Raw genomic sequence first — 14,612 nt, 5'->3', positions numbered from 1 at the left:
CATTCTGGTATCAAAAGGACAATGGAACCTTAGTGGGTCTAATTTTCCATTGCCTTTGCAGCTGCAGAGTGTTTACATTTTGCATTACATAATGCAAAGTAAATGCAAACTACGGAGAGCATCATTGCAAACATGTGTGTCTTCCTTAAATCTAAATAGTGCCAAGGGAAAGCTGGTGAACAATTTAAGCTCTAGTATCTTCTGTATGGTTGTCAGATTTTCTTGCTTTCTTTCTTCTCATGGGTTGTCTCGCAATAAGGCTGTTAAAGCATTCTTTAAATAGTGTGGTGCACTTTAGCAGTAGCAAGCCTTTACATGCACTATTATATTAAAGCACTTTACAGGCAATGAAGTAATTGCTTTAAGTAGAGTGTGATCAATTAGGGCTGTGTAGGAATATTTAAGTAAGCCCTGGGTATGGTTTGAATGGACCTTGTGTGTCAACTGTCTCTTTAAGAGCCATGCCTGATCTCCCCTCCCTTCTCCATGTGATTTCATCTTTAACTCAATGGGAACTAGTTGGAATCTTATGCTGTGTACACATTACCATTTACTCCACCTCGGAGTGCTAGTATTTGAAGCTGAGTAGACATGATGGTAGCCACAATCCTTGGGTATCTTGTAGCTTCTTGAAAAGTAGTCCTGTTTGATGAGCTATACCTCAGAACAGCTTTCTTCTGATTAGAAAACTTAAGGTGAGGTGTGTAGATTTCAGGCAGCAGTTGCACATGAGCAAGTGACAGATAGCAGCTCCAGTGAAGTGGAGTTCAGCATGTGGAAGCAAATCAGGTAATGGGCACTGGGTGGAGACATCTCTGTCCGCTCGCTGGCCTCAGTATAAGAATGTGACTTGAAACCCAGCAAAGGGGGTGCCTGTATAGTAAGTTCTGTTGTTCAGCAATAAATGCAACTATTCAAGTTCTCCTGATTAGGACAGACCTGTGGCATGGTTTCCTCACCCATACTGTTTTCAACTGAAGGTAGCTTACAGCTAAAATAGAAACAGCTAAAAAGCAATAATTTTTAAAAAAATTACACACACACACATGCAGTGGTGGCTGCATGCTAGTACTTTGGCTCATCTTCATTGATCCCTGGATGTTTCTTAGGACAAATCCCAGGAGAACTGCTCCACACTTCTCATATTTATTGACTCAGTTACTCTGTGGCATGGATTTCAGAGCTGTTAGACTTTGTGGAAGAATTTGTGGCTCTGATATCCCACTCCACGTACTGGTATAACATTATGGGAGTATCGAAAAACATATAATCCACTTAATTACTCTGAACATGTGTGCATGAGAGAGTTTGTCTGCCTATATTTCAGTCCTGTAAATTGTTTAGGCAGGACATTTCAGCACCTGTGTGTGGTTCTGAGTGTCTGCCAAAACTTATTTTTCCTCTAACCAAGGATTTGGAAGAACTTGTTTCCCTCTTCTGTGCATAATAGCCTTCCAAATTCTGATAAAAAGTAATATGGTTTGTTTCTGTGTGTGTCTGTCAGGGGCTGGCTGGCTGCTGAGAGCAGTCAATATTGGCTAATGACACTACTGTATCAACCAGCTTACTTTCAGTAGTCATGATGCTTTTTTTGAAAAATTGCAGATTGATGTGGGAATAGATTGATCTCCTCATCCCTGCTTGTGGCACAGGGACTAAAGAGCTGGAGTTTGGCACACAGACCTGGTTTAGGCCTTCACAGAACTCTTTCAACGTCTGCTAAAAATGTTGTTTAGACCAGTCTACCCAGATGCTTAGAAACTTCAGGCAATTTTAATCTGTTTCAGTATTTTTACTTTTGCATGCTTTTAAAAGTATAGTTGTGGATTTTTCTTGATTTTACTGTTTTATCTTTTTTAAAAAATTGATAGTTACTTTCAAATAACAAAACATACCTATATTAGGAAAACAGAGCTTAGTAGTTGTACAGAAAAGAAAGAAAAGTAGTGGCTGATGGTTGTAGTTTGAGACGTTCCAAGAAAGGCAATCAAATGAAAGTGTCTCTCCATAAGGTTTCAGGAGTTGATGGAGGGTGAAAGCCATGTTTGATTGTCTTCACAAAGTCAATAAAAAGATACCATGTTGTATAGAAGTCGTGAGTCTTTTCCCTCCCAGATCAATATTCCTTTTGTGAAATGATTAATTAGTCCTTAAGCACAACGTCCCATACTTGTGAAATCCAGGCTTCAAAACAACAACAACATTTAATTTTTAATTTATTTATTTTTTGCAACCGCTACTCAGGCTGCAGTTAGTAAGTGGAGAACAATGTCTTTATTGGTTATGTTCTTAATCTGAAGAGTAAAATAAGATAGCAGGGCTAATTTTCGGTCTGGTTGTAGCAATTGTTCAATCATTTGATTAATTGTTTGAAAAACTTTTTCTCAAAAGGGAATAATTTTGGGGCAAAGCAACCACATGTGTACTAGATAAATTGCATTTGCGCAAGCAAAGGTTGAATGTGTTATTACTAATTCTATATAATCTATCTGGGCACATGTACCAGCAATGTGCTATCTTTAAAGTATTTTCTTGAGTTCTGATTGAGATTGATCCAAGTGGTAGTTTATTCCAGGCTTGTTCCCAGATTTGTTCCTCTAATTCTTCTCAAAAAAATATTTTCCCCATTTTAGTTTTAATGAAGTGAGAGGAAGGGTAGCCAATTTTGTGAGGATTTTATATAGTTGGGAGATGATTTCCTTTCCCAGTGGGTTTGTTCTGTTGAGTAGCTCAAAACTAAGTTGCATAATGCTTGAGTCTTTATATTTGGATATAGAAAATGTATAATCTGGTGTATCTATAACCAGAGACATATTACCTCCCAATATAAAATTTATTTTTGGAGCTGCAAGGGGCTTTTGTTCAGTGCAGAAGTCTTTGAGTTTATATATTCCCACCTAGCAAATGAGGCTGATTTGGCTGCTGTGTGAAAGAAAGAGTTATTGAAACCAAAGGGGAATCAAAAGGTAAACGTTTCAGTCTCCATTGCTTCCATATGGTCAAATCTGATTTTAGAAAGGGGTTAATAATGTCTGCTGGTGTCTTGTTGTCCATTTTCTGATAAGGGAATAAAAGCATAATGCCGTGACCTCTATCATCCTCCAGTTTTAACCATGGGAGCTGGCGTAAGCCTTGGAAAATCAAAAGGTTATTGTGCAAGTGAGCAGAGTCTTTATACCATTTTAGGATAGGTATCACTATACCTCATCCTTTTGTGACCATTCTTTCTTGACCAGGGGTTGGCAAAGCTTTTGTGGCTTGGGCCGGTTCACAGTCCCGCAGACTCTGCAGTGGGCCGGAGTGTGTGCACGCACACATGCAGGCATTCATGCGCAAACACTATTTCTGGCACTCCTTCCAGCGCAGAGGAAGCATGCACAGCTTCCCATTGGCTGCAGGAGCTTCCTGCAGCCAATGGGAAGCTGGCCAGAATCATGGAAGGCGGTCCCTGCTCTGCTGCACTGGTTTAGCACGGCACACGGGAGCCAGCTGGTCCATGGGCCAGTTAAACAACCCCCATGGGCTGCTTGTGGCCCATGGGCCTTAGGTTGCCACCTCTTGTTCTTGACCCTATATTTTTTGGCAGCTATTAACATGAAATATGGGTATGCTTATTGGTGAGACTTGGAATAAGTAAAGATGGCTACAGTAATAGCATCATTTTTTGCTATAGAAGCTTTGCCCAGCCATGAGAATGTTAGCATTAACCAGTTTTTTTTAAGCTTAGTTGTTAATTTTTTTATCAAAGTTCAATTTTTATAGTTTAGATAAATTCTTAGGTATGTTCACTCCCAGGTATTTAAAGTAGGTAGTAAAGGTAAAAGCTAAAGGACCCCTGGAAAGTTAAGTCCAGTCAAAGGCAACTATGGGGTGTGGTGCTCATTTTAATTCAGGGGAGTGGGTGGCGTTGTGGTCTAAACCACTGAGCCTCTTGGGCTTGCTGATTGGAAGGTTGGTGGGTAGGTAGTACAGAGTTTCAGGCTAGTTGTTTTCTAACTTTGCCATTGTAGGTTTGACAGGGTGCATATACACTCACTCAAATTAGATGAAGTTAACAGTGAAAGATATCTTGCTATATATAGCAAGCTGAGGCATGACAGCAGGTAATGAGGTTTCAGGAACAGAAAGGAATAGCACAGCATCATCTGTGATCATATTGATAAGATGTTTTTTTTCCAAATAAATAGAAACCTTTTACAATTATCATTTGCTTCCAGTGCCAAAGCTCAGGGTTCTATGGCCAGGCAAACAGCAGGGGAGACAGTTGGCAGCTCTGCTTCATGCTCTGGCCTTGGAAATGTCAAAGAGCATTCCCCATTCACGAAAGCCAGGGTCACTGACTCATAGTATAAATAATCTTTTGTAAGCCACTTTCAGGGTTGTTTTTTTAATATAATCAAGTATTGATTTTATGAAATAAATAAACAAACAAAGTTTTGAACATCTCCTGTAGAGAGGTGCATGGCTAAATGGGATTTTCAGATTGCAGATTGCTGTGTTGGTTTATCAATTGGAATGACAGAAAGAGAAAGTGTGATCAAGCCTTTACCCTCTTTTGACAGTTTCAGTGTAACATCTGAAACAGCAGCTTGGTAACCCCCCCCCCCCCAGCAGGGATGCTTGTCTACTTTATTCATCCCACACGGCAGAGATGCATAAGTCAATATGCTGGGCATTACATCAGAAGCATAGCTGGGAAAGTGTAGCAATCGCTTGAGAATCCTGTTTCTGACTGCTTGCTTTTATGTCCAAGGCCAGCCTCAATTGCACTGTTCGGGATATTTGATTATAGGTTCTATTTACTGTGCACTCTGCTTTTGCTGTGGATGTGTATTGTAGGCAGTTCTTTGCAAACCTACTTGCCACAGGTGACAGGAATCAGGCTGCTGATCACAAGCTTCTTTTCATGTTGAACCAAATAAATGTGTACTATTTGGATTCCATACACATAGAGCGTGCTTTCAGCAAACCCACTAACTTGACTAGTTGAGGATTCATATACCTTGGTGTGAATGGAACACCCTATACTATTGAATATGTGCTTTAAAAAAAAGAGAGGATTGTATCCACTACTCAGAATTAGCTGAAATGTGAATATAACCATTTGGGGTCAACAATCACATAGTTATTCTTAAATGTGGGTAAGATTGTCTTATGGGTAGCAAGACAAGCAGAGTATATTTAAGGTTTGGTGCTCAGTTATTGCAAGAAATGCCTAAAGCCCTTTCAATAATAAATAATAGTTTAAAGTATAGTAATTAACGTATTTCAGCATATTCAGTTTCTGTGGGAATGAAACAGATCTGAATTAGGTTTCCTAGTAAGATATTCACTTGCAACACCATATTTGCAGAGAACTCAAGGCTGATGTTAGTCTAAGCTCATTAAATAATGCTACTGGCATGTGCAGATAGAGAAAGAACTCCTGCTGATTCTGCCATAGTTTCTCAATGGAGGAGTGATTACAGCTGATTAAAAGCAATGAGCAGGGTTTCCTACGTTATGGCCTTCATTAGGAAATTTATTGTTTTGCCGGTTCAGAATCGGACTGTAGGACATGAATGGGTAAAATGGCAGAATCCAGTAATACACCTGCCTTTCCATAAATGATTGCCAAGGATAGAAGAGATCAAATCCAATACTATCACACTACTAATAGTGATTGAGAAGGTTTTGTGCTGCACCTTCTTGTATGCTAGTACTGTTTGAGGTCATATGTGTGCATTCTTATGCTGCCCGCTAGGTGCATAATGCATTTTGGGGAGGTATAGGTGGAATGCATTTGAATCTCATTTAATGATAGAGGTTATCTCAGGTCTTGTGAAGCTACATAGCAATTGCAGTACAAGATGAAAAACTAAATGTTGTCCAATCAAACACTGGATAACCATAGACCCTACAACTGCATCACTGCTTCTCACTACTGGAAGATATTATAGATCCCCACCCCCCTGCAGTTTCTACCTCCAGTGCGGATTTACATGTCTTTGAACAAGTACAGTGGTACCTTGGGTTACATATGCTTCAGGTTACATACGCTTCAGGTTACTGACTCCGCTAACCCAGAAATATTACCTCAGGTTAAGAACTTTGCTTCAGGATGAGAACAGAAATCGTGCAGCAGCAGCAGGAGGCCCCATTAGCTAAAGTGGTGCTTCAGGTTAAGAACAGTTTCGGGTTTAGAACAGACCTCCAGAACGAATTAAATTCTTATCCCGAGGTACCACTGTATTGTAATGCAATGGAGAGATTCCCCACCCCCGTATCACACGCATTATTCGAATAACGAAGAAGTGTCATATGATTTCTTTTTTATATCTCCTGTAATAAGAAATAAGAGTTCTTGTAAATTCATCTGTTTTCAGATGGGCAGGGGGGAGGGTGGTGTTGGGTCCAGATCTCACACTGGCTTCACAAAGATTTTTTTCACAATTCCAAAGAATTTATCACACCACCACCCAACTCCCCATGAGCTGTCTCAACCTCCCACTATGAGTCCCTGAATATTCTTTCCCACAACTGCCAATCTTTTCCCCCATTTTCTGATGGTGGGTGTAGTGAGATTTTGCTGGAGGCTCTCTCCTTCCTTCCTTCTAGCCCCGAAGGATTCATTTGCAGCCCAGGTGCCAGGACCCTGAGACGTGAACTTTTCTATGGGTAGCTGAGCAATTTGGATGCTAGATGTTGTTGGTGCAAGAAGCTTTGGGACTTGGAGTTTCGGCAGCCCCCTCCTTCCTGCAGCCTGTTTTCCAGGAATCAGCTTTTCAAAGCAGATGCTTCACTGAAATTTTTCTGTTGCTTTCCTTGGCCCTGAGGCATAATTCCATTAGAAACGAGAGGGTCCCCCATGAGATGTGGGCTTTTACTGCAAAGCAGCAGACTTTTATTTCTTCAAGGAAAGATTTTGAAAGCAGGGTGTGAGCATATTTTCTGAGTCTCAGATTGGCTCAGGAGATAAATTTCCATTAAAAAAAGTTGGGGGCAGGTACACAGTTTGGGGAGCTCTGGAATCCAGTGCGTTCTCCTGATACCTGGATGGTGATGTTTGCTAGTCATGCCTTTCTTCCAGCTTTGCTCAGTTGTAGCCTTTCCTAGACAGGATGGTCTTGGCCTCCATTATCTGTGCATTAATTGACCACCCTTCCTCAGACTGGACTACTGCAGTGGTCCCTACTAGATATGTGTAAAAAGGGCAACTTGAAATTTTCCAAAGAGAAACTGGGGAAGCCATTTTACGTAAATTATCCAAGGGGAGGAGAGATTATCTAACACTTTCTTGGGGTTGGAAAAGCTCAAATACACAGACAGACAGACAGACAGAGGAAATGATGGAGGAGGAGACGGCCTTATTTATCCCCCTGTAAGTTACCAAAATGTTCCCCACCAAGAACTGACAACAAAATTGAGGAAAACAATTTGGCCCACTCCTAAATTAGAAACATTTTATACCCTTTATAATGTCATGTGCAATGGGGTTTTTTCAGCATCCTGTATTACCATGGCCATGTCACCTTTGGTTTTTATACACTTTATAACAATTTATAACAATTCTGATTGTTATGTAGTAACTTCCATTTGTTTTGTGATGGTTTCAAGGTCCTTTTGAAAGCATTTTGGACTTGCTTAATTGCTTTCACTCTTAAGTATTCAGTAGTTTGTCTCTTCACATTTCTCTTTTTGTGTTTTAAAAGCCCAGGGTGTGATTCATGTTAGCTTGCAAGTCTTGATGTGAACTTTTTAGACTCAGGGTTAGGATTTAAGTCCTTCCCTGCAGTTAGAGAACTAAAAATAAAGGAGCATTATTTTGCATGCCCTGGCTGGATCACATGTCCCAGGCAGATGATGTTTGTGGTGAGCTTTGCAATCTGCTACTCCCACTGGGGCCTTTTCTATTGAATGGACTAACTGAATGAGTCAGTTCCATGGCTCTCCAGGAATTTTCAGCAGAATAATTGACAAATGATCTGCAAAACATTTCCCCCCCAGCGTGCATTAGATCAAGAAATATCAATGAACAGTATATGATCCACAAACCAATTGAAAGGATGTACTTAATTTTGTTTGTGTGGAAGCATGTGATGAAACAAGCATAGGTGAGTTGTGGACCGCAGCCCTAAAGTTTAATGGTGTATGGGGTGTGTGTAATATTTATTTACTTAATTGTGCATATTTTATAATTGAGTTATGCTTGCTGCATGGGGATGAATTCACTAGTAATTTTCTTTGCACTGATGCAACACAGTGGATTTATAATATTTTAGTACAGGATGGTTGTTGGCCATGCTTACTGGAGCTGGTAGCAGTTGCAGCCCAACAACATCCAGTAGTCTTGTGGCACACACTGGCAGAAACTGCTAGTACGGTGGGGGAATGTTAGGGCTGTGGCAAACTCAATTGGCAGCTTATATTCACTTCATTGTCAGTCCCAGTCTGACAAGAGCATTACTGTGATGCACTAAGTAGAAACAATATGTTGTAATCAATGGAGAGCTCAACACTTCCACTCACATTTTCCCCTCCAACCACCAACTTCATTAATCCTCTTCAGGCACGCAGGTTCATGGTCAATGTAATAAACAAGGGGACAAGGAGACTACTGTGTCAGCTCTAGTCCCATTGCCCATCTTGTGGCCCTCCATGTGTTCAAGAGTGTGTGAAGCAGAGAGCCTTCTGCATCTGCTTAGGTTCCCTGTGCATTTTAGAATCCTGTTTTGTTCCAGAGTTGTAAAATGTGTTATCAGTCTTCATGGGTATAGAACAGGCTTCCTCAAACTCGGCCCTCCAGATGTTTTTGACCTACAACTCCCATGATCCCTAGCTAGCAGGACCAGTGGTCAGGGATGATGGGAATTGTAGTCTCAAAACATCTGGAGGGCCCAGTTTGAGGAAGTCTTGTATAGAAGGTTCCCTGCTTTATACAGTTTCCCTCAGGAATTGTGGAGAAAGCAAAGATCGCTGGTGGTAGACTGGAGACCACACACTCACCCCTGCAGCCCTCCCTCATGTGTTAATGCAGAATCTCAACACATGCAGAGGGTTATTGAAGGTGGGATTCTGACTCACTTGAACTCCATCATGGCACAGTTCTGGGACTATATAAGGACCCACAAAGGAGCACAGTTCTTATGTCAAGATGTGAAGCACATTTCTACACCAGTCAACCCTCTTGTCTTGCAAGCTGCAGCATACAACAGAGAATTCTTATAACAGGGAACCTGAACAATTTGCTGAAAGGGATTACTTTGTACAAATAACAGACAGCCAGGGCTAAGAACAAAGAGGTGGGAGCAGGTAAATAACATTCCTCTCAGAATACTTACAGAGGCTGTACTGTGAGACCAGCAAGTGGCAGGAATGCCAGCTCCACCACTGCAACCAGGACTGCCCAACGGAGATACTACACACAGGTAAGCAAAATAAGGGCTTAGCAGGGTTGGGGGAGGCCTATGCCCCAGAACTGACCCCTGGACCCCTTTCATTCCTTCCCTTGGCTCCAAGTGGTGCCTAGAGCACTCACACATGCATGGTCATTTTGTCCTCCTACAATGTGGAAAGTATCTCCCATATTGGGCAAATAACTACTGTGCAGGAAAGGCAACACTGTTGAAGAATGCCAGGCTTGACCCATGAGGCAGGGTGAAGTAGCTGCCTCGGGTGGCAGAAGTCCCCAAGGCAGCGCCCTGCTTCGCTGGCACCTCTGCCATTGGGGAGAAAGCAGCACAAGCATTGGTACCAATTTCTGGGGACATCTTGCCAGAAATCGGTGCCAGTGCCAGCACCAATTCTGCAGCAGTGGTGGCAGGATGGTGCAAAAGTGGCAGGGTGGGATGGTACTTCCCAGCTTGCCTCATATTGGCAAAATGGGGAGTGTCGGCCTTGGGGAATGCAGAACTCACATACACCCAGGTAAGTTTTCATCACACATTAGGGAAGGTTCTGGGTAGCCTTGCTCATCTTCATTGCTTGCTACCATGATTATTATTTTTCCACCTTGCAGGCTCAGAATCAGGAGATAATGGAGCAGAACAAAATTGCTAAAGACCATTCCAGTGGAACTTCCTACATTGAACTGGAGGAGAAAGTATTGTCTGGGTATGTTATTTTGACACACCGATTGGGGCTGGAAGAGCATGCAGAATGGGAAAGCACTTGGGCTGCAGCATTCTTAAGCACATACTTGTGAACCCCAAAGGAGCACTCACTCACATGAAGCTGCTAGCCATTATTCAGGACTCTCTTCATCTTCCTCTTTTCTCTCTACAGGCAACCTGCAGAGGCAAGGATGTTCTTTGCCTCGGTGCTGGGCACACCACAAGCAAGACCTACAGCAGCAGTGACCATCGGGAAGCCAACTGATCCTATCAGGGTTTCCTTCTTTTACCTCCCTTAGTTCCTGCTACTTGGAGAAGTGCATAGCAGATAGGAAAGGAACTGATGGAGTACAGCATTGCCTAGCTTATGGATGTGATGATGGGGAAAGCTGCTTTGTTTCAGAGGCATAAAGGCCAGGCAAGAGCAAAAAGTGTGGCAATCCTTTTTTTTTTTTTAAGTGATGCTGTCAGCACTTACTGTGCTACAATTACCAGTGTGCAATAAAAATTGTGAGTGTCCCATTTGTCCTTCTGTATTCCTAATGGTGAGTTGATAAGGAATATGCCTCCCATTGTTACTTGTCAGATGTTTTCAGGATAGGGCAGACACTGCTACATGGAAACAGGTTCTTCACCACCACACCAGGACAGAAGAGAGTGAGATAGTCACCTCAGGGGCCTATGCTGGGAGGGTAGGTGTGCTAAAGAATGTGGCATTGAATTAAGAAACAATTGTCAGTCTAGTCCATGGATAGGCAAACTAAGGCCTGGGGGCCAGATCCGGCCCAATCGTCTTCTAAATCTGGCCTGCGGACAGTCCAGGAATCAGTGTGTTTTTACATGAGTAGAATGTGTCCTTTTATTTCAAATGCATCTCTGGGTTATTTGTGGGGCAGAGGAATTCATTCATTCCCCCCCCCAAATATAGTCCGGCCCCCCACAAGGTCTGAGGGACAGCGGACCAGCCCCCTGCTGAAAAAGTTTGCTGACCCCAGGTCTATTCAGCTTCTGTAAGAGGAATTGGTGGTGGCAGTAGGGACAAACTTTGTCCAAACAAAATTCAGAAATACAAAATCCATACATCAAAAGTGGATTCAGAAATCAAAAGTGGATTAATGGAGAATTGCTATTGCCACCGGTTTCTCTTTGGCAACAAGATAAGGTATTTTGGAATTCCAAAACCTGAGGAGACATTTCAAAGAGGCAAAGCTGTAAGTTTCTAGTCCGCACTTTCTTGAACTGAATCATCTGCCATTGGATCAAACAGATAGCTTGTGATTAAATTTGTCTCCAGAAAAAAAATGAGTTTTACACTTTGATGGCATCTGCCATGGAATTTCACTATGTTCTGTTTCTGCCCGGATGTTGTACACAGTTATTCAGCATCACCATGAGATACAGGGGGTCAGCTGATTCCTTGGGGATAATAATAAGAGCTTCTTGTACTTCTATAGATACCCATCTCAAATTTCTTAATTTATGTTACTTTAATTTTCGTTAACATATTGAGTTTTCAACATTCCATAACACAATAATAGTATATTGTACCAAAGAACGAGAAGAACAAACCATGCGGTCATTAAGGAGAAATAAAAATGGCAAAAATAAGCCAATAAATAGGGATTAATTACTCTCAGCATACCAGCTTCATGAATCAGGACAATGCTAGTTGGATCCACTGTGACCCATTGGCAAATAGAAGGGGCTGAGATTTAGCCGAGGCTTACACTGGAGGAAGGGGTGGTGGAAGGTGATTTTGGCTGATTGCCCGTTTCCCTTTTAGTCACAAACACTGCTCCAGAGAGTGCACCACCCTTCCAAAGTAGGGGTTTTTTGGGGGTGTGGGCTGCAGAGGGTGAATAATTGGTAAAAATGACCTCCATCCTTGTTCCTCAGCAGAAATGCTTAGTGAGCAGATTAACAGGAATGGGGAAGGGCAATAGCTCACTGGCAGTACACTGCTTTGCATGCAAAAGGTCCCAGATTCAATTCATGGCATCTTGGAAAAGTCTCAGTGAAATTGCCAGTAAGTAAAAACAAAATTGCTCTAGGTGGACCAATGATCTGATTGGGTATAAGGCAGCTTTCTGTGCCCTTTTATAACCAAACCCAGGAAAATAAGTTACACAATGTAAGACATTGTTATGCTTACTGGGTGGGACAGTGTTCTGCTGGTTCTTATCAGTAAATAATAATGTATAATAGGGTGAGATTTAGAATGAGTTAATTTTATTTTTTTATTTTTTTAAAAAAAGATTTTTATTAAGGTTTTACAAAAAGAAGAAAGTTACAAAATAAAAAATACAGAGTACAGAAAAAATAAATAAAAAATAGTTAAAAACAAATCAATCTTTTCATATCTTAAATTTCATTTACTTATTTCCCCGACCTCCTCACACCTCCCTTTTTTGTATTCCCGTTCACATGGTTAATTCAGCAAATCCTTACCCTCTTTCTTTCTATCTTAATTCTATATCTCAACATATTATAACTTTATATTTTCATCCAATATCAATCCATTTTTACATATTCTTATTAACCTTGTTGCTGAGGCCACTTGATTTCAATCCAACATCATTTTAACATTCATTAATTTTACAATGTTTCTGCAAATAGTCTTTAAATTTCTTCCAATCTTCTTCCACCGACTCTTCTCCCTGGTCTCGGATTCTGCCAGTCATTTCCGCCAGTTCCATATAGTCCATCACCTTCATCTGCCATTCTTCCAGGGTGGGTAAATCTTGTGTCTTCCAATACTTTGCAATAAGTATTCTTGCTGATGTTGTAACGTACATAAAGAAAGTTCTATCCTTCTTTGGCACCAATTGGCCGACCATGCCCAGGAGAAAGGCCTCTGGTTTCTTCAGGAAGGTATATTTAAATACCTTTTTCTAGAATGAGTTAATTTTAACACCGCCAGTATAGAAGTGCATTTTTCTGTCTTGGCATGATTCGAAAGAAATGGTTAATTTGTACTTAAATTAATTTGTCTTTTATTTTCAAGATTAGCATTCTCTCTCTCTCTAAATTCTTCAGTACGACATGTTTTCTTTGGCATTTGTTTCCCATCTGTTAGGTTTTAAAGTTGACTAGCTTGATTTGTTTCGCAACCTGGCTTGTGCTTGTTTGTTTGATTGTTTAAGGAATTAATTAGGTTGAAGAATAAGAACTTTCAAATCTGCACAAGTTTAAAAGAAAGACAATGTGTTTTTTGTTTTTTGTATAAAATATTAGAGTTTTACCAAAAAAAACAGAAAGTTACAGAATAAAAGAAAACAAGAGGGAAAAAAGAAAAGAAAAGAAAAATACAAAAAATACAAAAATACATAGAAAAAAGAAGATACAAAATACAGAAAAAGTAAATAGGAAAAATTAAAAACAAATCCATTTTTTTTTCATATCTTGAATTTCGTTTGCTTGTTTCCCTGACCTCCTCACACCTCCCTTTTTTGTATTCCCGTTCACATAGTCAGTTCAGCAAATCCTTACCCTCTTTCATTTATCTTAACTCTGTATCTCCACATATTATAACTATATATTTTTCATCCGTTATCAATCCATTTTTACATATTCTTATTAACCTTGTTGCTAATGCCACTTAATTTCAATCCAGCATCATTTTAACATTCATAAATTTTACAATGTTTCTGCAGATAGTCTTTAAATTTCTTCCAATCTTCTTCCACCAACTCTTCTCCCTGGTCTCGAATTCTGCCAGTCTTTTCCGCCAATTCCATATAGTCCATCACCTTCATCTGCCACTCTTCCAGGGTGGGTAAGTCTTGTGTCTTCCAATACTTTGCAATAAGTATTCTTGCTGCTGTTGTAGCATACATAAAGAAAGTTCTATCCTTCTTTGGCACCAATTGGCCGACTATGCCCAGAAGAAAGGCCTCTGGTTTCTTCAGGAAGGTATATTTAAATATATTTTTCAATTCATTATAGATCATCTCCCAGAAAGCCTTAATCTTTGGGCACGTCCACCAAAGGTGAAAGAATGTACCTTCATTTTCTTTACATTTCCAACATTTATTATCGGGCAAATGATAGATTTTTGCAAGCTTGACTGGTGTCATGTACCACCTGTATATCATTTTCATAATATTCTCTCTTAGGGCATTACATGCCGTAAATTTCATACCTGTGGTCCACAACTGTTCCCAGACAGCAAACATAATGTTATATCCAACATCTTGTGCCCATTTAATCATAGCAGATTTAACCGTTTCATCCTGGGTGTTCCATTTTAACAGCAAGTTATACATTCTTGAAAGTATCTTTGTTTTGGGATCTAACAGTTCTGTTTCCAGTTTTGATTTTTCCACCTGGAAGCCATTTTTTTTGTCCAAATTGTAAGCCTCCCTTATTTGATAATAGTGAAGCCAGTCTCGCACTTTATCTTTTAATTTCTCAAATCTCTGCAATTTCAATTTGTCTCCTTCTTGTTCCAAAATTTCCCAATATTTCGGCCATTTGGCCTCCATATTGAGCTTTTTCTGAGCCTTTGCTTCCATCGGTGAC

The 14,612-nt window shown here is 40.6% G+C and overlaps 1 protein-coding gene across 5 annotated transcripts in view; it reads left to right on the top strand.

The window, feature by feature from the left end:
- LRRC4C (leucine rich repeat containing 4C) overlaps positions 1-14,612 on the top strand; it is a 611,872-nt gene that overhangs the window by 489,456 nt on the left and 107,804 nt on the right. The window contains exon 1 of one of the 5 annotated variants that reach the window (XM_083602189.1): positions 7,889-8,093. The exons of the other annotated variants lie outside the window; for them this stretch is intronic. The gene's annotated coding sequence lies outside the window, so the exon portion shown is untranslated. Of the gene's footprint in view, positions 1-7,888; positions 8,094-14,612 lie in introns of those variants that run through there. 5 annotated transcript variants of the gene reach the window in all.

This window comes from Podarcis filfolensis (genome assembly GCF_964270895.1).
Source record: "Podarcis filfolensis genome assembly, chromosome: 1".
NCBI classification, from domain to species: Eukaryota; Metazoa; Chordata; class Lepidosauria; order Squamata; family Lacertidae; genus Podarcis; species Podarcis filfolensis.
This window is presented reverse-complemented; position numbering and strand designations above follow the sequence as displayed.